Genomic DNA, 4,357 nt, shown 5'->3' with positions numbered 1-4,357 from the left:
TCACATTAGTTCACGCGGTTCTCGCAAAAAAGGGTGGTTCCTAACGGATCCTTATCCTATATATATCTATACTATATATAATATACATATCCAAAGGACTTCTTAAGGTCATTGAAATTTCTTTAAAACACCCCTAAAGCATGATGTACAAGTCTTTTAAGCACCAGAAAACTTCACTTCCCACTTATACCCTTCTACTAAAAAACAAGGGATATACATTAGGGTTTCACCATTTCAAAACATTTCAAAATCGACCGCCCTGCTCCCTCTCTCTCTCTCTCTCTGTCTGGATCTGGATCTAGGTTTTCCTCCATGAAAATTTCACCTGATCTATGAAGATTCTGACCTCTCAATTCTGTTTTAGGGTATCTTTGGTGTTATTGCTACCTTCGTCAAGGGTAAGTGACGCCGTGTTTTGATTTTGAACACTATTTCTCATTCATTCAATGGATTTCACTTACATTTGTTTGTGTTGTGACATGGATCGTCTTTTTTTATGTAGGTCATGGTTTAAGGAATGTGTCACGTTTCTTCAGAGATTCCAGTCGGAATCCTAGCCGAGATAATGGATACTCTAGGGTTTATGAAGGTTTGATGAACTATGCTGCGTGTACCAGCGGTAATCTTTTGCATAAATTTGACGACATTGTCGAGATTGTATGTATTGTGTTTCATCAGTTTTTGGTTATTTTTAATGTTTTTTACTTTAATTTTGTTTTGTAGAAACACGAAGATCCTCTTTAAATGGATTCCGGTAAGACGATTAGGGTTCCGGCGTGCTGGACTGCCATCTCTGTCAAAAAAGGTAACAATCATGTCTACCTATTTTGTTTGTTATTTGAGTCGATCTACCTTTTTTGTTTGTGTGTAATACTTTTAGATATGTGTTAGGTTCCTCAAAGATAGTGGTTGTGGGTGGAAGACGATGACACAAGCCTTGGTAATTTCAGATCTCTATTGACCCTCACCCTAAGTACTTTGCGTTTTAGTTAATTTATATTTTGATTATTTGATGATTATTGTTAATATATTACGAATTTTAGTTGATTTATTTATGTTTTTTTTTTGGAAGAATCAAATCCATGTTTACTCGACCTCCATATTTTGAGGGTAAAAGTGAAGATGACTTCTTTGACAGGACTTAAATCAAGTTGAAGTTTGCACCAGATAAGGTAGATTACGTTTGAGATGCGGTTTTTGACCTTTATTTAAACAGTTTACTTTGGTTTCTAGACGCCAATATTTGATTTATAATTACAAGTGATGCAAGTGTTGTTTTATTAGGGGACGCGTTTAGATGGTTGGCTGGAAATCCTTCCCACAAACCGGATATAATGGCTCAGTGTGGCTACTATAAACTCTTCTTGTTTTGTTTCTGTTCTATTTAATGGCATTGGTACTTAGTTTGTAACTACTTCCATTGATCTTGATATATAGCTACAGCGCCTTAGTCTGAAGATAATAAAAACTCATCTATAATTTTTTGTTTGCAGTTCATTGCACCCTGCAAATGATTGTTACAATCTCACATTAACAAAAACCGAAAGAGAAAAAACAGTTCATGAAAAACTGCTTTAATGGCTACACGACATGTTGCACAAGCAGGACGTCCGCTAATGAATATCGTCAGAATGAAGGGGGTGCCCATCCTACAGCAGTTGGAGATTGAAGAATGCCTTTTGCGGACCTCATCTGACAACTGGTGCATCATAAATGATAGGGCGGATAGACCCCACATTGTCATGGGCATTTCTGGTTAAGTGTCTTTGCTAACAATAGTTCTAATATGTAATGGAGATTGGAGATCTTATCAGTTTACGTGAATCTGTTATTAGGAAACCTGCTGAACTTGTTGAAATTAAACGTGTTCTAGAAGATAATATTCCTGTCATACGAAGGTTTACTGGTGGCGGGACTGTAATAGTTGATCTAGGGACAATATTTGTTTCATTCATATGTAACAAGGATGATGTTGCAGATGTACAACCGTATCCTCGACCCATCATGTCTTGGACCAGCCTATTATGCAGTCAGGTTTTTGAAGGAATTGCTGATTTCAGGCTTCGTGAGAATGGTATGAAAAATTGATTCTTAAATCTTAAATCTTATTTGAAAATATAGTGTGCTACGTTTGTGCTTTTGGTAGTTGTTGCTTTGACAACTATGGAATAATTAGAGACATTATGCAAAACCATCTGCTTCAGATATTGGCCCTTTTTTCTATGGAAACTCCTGTCAGTTTGGATGCAGAAGATATCAGAAACGAAAAGGTTTTATTTTTTGTTTTAGCAAGAATGATGACTCTGGCTGGTGGTGACCAAAAAGTGCACGATGCTTATTGTTAGTTCTGGTTCACTGGTGATAAGCATATTGTACACTATGCTCCATCTATTATACATTGTGCTTTAAACTCCTAAAACCATGATGGTTCTTTTTGAAGCGTTTAGCTCTATCTGACACTATTTGATACTTTTCCATGGTGGTGACTAGCGAGTCCCGAGTCCAGCTCGACAACAGGTGTGTGGTCTGGTGGATTGAACAAATGTGTGACAATGGCGACCGAGGAGTTCTAGAGTTTCATGATAACAGAACATCGGTGATTGGCAGTGGTATATTGCTACCATCAACAGCAAAGTCAAAACCTCAAAGGTGGATCTAAGTGTCAAGGTAATGCTTCCTCTCTATCAAGCTCTAATGCTCCAAGGTAGGACAGTTTGGCAGCAACCTCCACGTCGATGTCTCACCATATATTTTCCTTCTCGATCCTTCTTCATTCGCGACCGTAGGCACACTTAAGGCGCATTGGTGCACTCATATGTCTTTCATTAAAGAAAGTGTTTTGACCATTGGGTCAAACCTGCATGAATAGACCAAATACACGTTTAACTTGTTGATTATCTTCACCTAAGTCCATTCTGATGTGTTACGTGACCTGCCTTTTTTCTTTGATAATGAATTGATAATATTGAACTCATTTTTTTTTTGCTTCTTTGAACAGGTTTCGCTCAGAATGGCTTCCAGTCAACAGGTCAATTAAAAAAAGGCTACATTTGTTCGGGTCGAAACGGGTCGATTATTGAATGCTATTTTGGTTCAGCTAAAAATGAATGGTTTCAACTCATTAAAATGTCACATTTCCAAAGCGATCCGTATTTTACCTGAACTAAGCGATCCGTTTTTTACCTGAACTAAGCGATCTGTTTTTGAAACTGGAAGTACTGTTGTTGGTGGAGGAAACAGCGTTGGAAGTTTTTTCTTTATATAGTTCTACCCCATATGACCAGCTAAAAGCTATCATCATTGGTAAGGTTTTACTTGAATTTGTTTAAAATTAGATCTGTACTTTTAGTATTGTTTGCCTAAATATTTGGATGATGAAGTACACGGGTTGAAGCGAGCTGGTTTTTTTTAGAGAAAGGGGTGACTCCGGTTCAGATGCGAGTTCAGAGCGTGGTGAGATCACTGCTGAAGATATTTTTATATTCTTTTACCAGTTGGATTTATGTGTCATGTGGGTTACGGGTCAAACGCAACATAGATTTCTAGCATTTTATGAGTTACATTTTTTATTGTATTACTGGGTAATAGACATGGGGTAATGAGTAATGACTCCTGAACTCAGTTTATCATGCTCAATTCATGTGATGTTATAGGTTTCTGTGATTTTGGATTAAAGTTTTATGAATTGGCTCTAGGTTAGTTTTGCATAGCTCAAGTGCAGTTTTTTTTTTACGTCACTTTGGAACTTAAGTTGTGTTACAATTTCTCTACATAGATGCTTGTATGTGGGAACTTTGGGGGAATTAATGTTTGGTTTGTGTAGCTACAACATAAGCTAAAATAAGTGTATTAATTTGATATGTGCCTTGCAGATCTCTAGCAGCAACTCACTTCCCCGCCACCTTCAAAGACTGTTGCAACCATGTCAAGGACTCTGTTGATCATCGACTACAGTGGACGACAATGAAGACTGTAATATAATTTTTTTTTTTCTGATTTCATATCTTACATTTTTTTTCCTATAGGATTCCAATTTTCAGTTCTTAAATAGACTTTCAACTTTTACAAGTTTTTAATCGACTGTAGAAGTGGCAGGGTTTACCCATTTACTTGTGATCAAGTCAATTTGGATTGTTTTTTGTTTTTTTTTTTTCTCACACATCTAATAAAGTTCCAAGTAAACATTTTAGTAACTCTGTATGCATTATGTCTTTCACCCGATTATATTCCTTTTTGAGCTAATTTTATCTATTTAATAACAGGTAAAGACTTACGTTAATTTCAAGATTAAAAATACAATTTAGACCTAAAAACCAAATACTGTTAGTGGGTCAGCGGTCAACTCAATCTACCTTGG

At 36.6% G+C, this 4,357-nt stretch overlaps 1 long non-coding RNA gene across 13 annotated transcripts; it reads left to right on the top strand.

The window, feature by feature from the left end:
* The first annotated feature begins 215 nt into the window (after positions 1 to 215).
* Positions 216 to 4,144, top strand: LOC110897505. Of its 13 annotated transcripts, none has more exons than XR_004876845.1 (12): positions 218 to 398; positions 503 to 619; positions 724 to 805; positions 892 to 940; positions 1,073 to 1,172; positions 1,285 to 1,396; positions 1,494 to 2,074; positions 2,147 to 2,270; positions 2,491 to 2,667; positions 2,999 to 3,303; positions 3,381 to 3,453; positions 3,873 to 4,144. It is a non-coding gene; the product is annotated as an uncharacterized LOC110897505 (long non-coding RNA). The 13 variants fall into 13 exon arrangements; XR_004876846.1 differs by having other exon boundaries at positions 220 to 398; positions 2,205 to 2,270; XR_004876839.1 differs by having other exon boundaries at positions 220 to 398; positions 1,494 to 2,270.
* Positions 4,145 to 4,357: the final 213 nt, after the last annotated feature.

Source organism: Helianthus annuus, chromosome 13 (assembly GCF_002127325.2).
Source record: "Helianthus annuus cultivar XRQ/B chromosome 13, HanXRQr2.0-SUNRISE, whole genome shotgun sequence".
Taxonomy (NCBI): domain Eukaryota; kingdom Viridiplantae; phylum Streptophyta; class Magnoliopsida; order Asterales; family Asteraceae; genus Helianthus; species Helianthus annuus.
The sequence above is the reverse complement of the archived record's forward strand: the minus strand, read 5'-3'. Positions and strand labels throughout refer to the sequence as shown.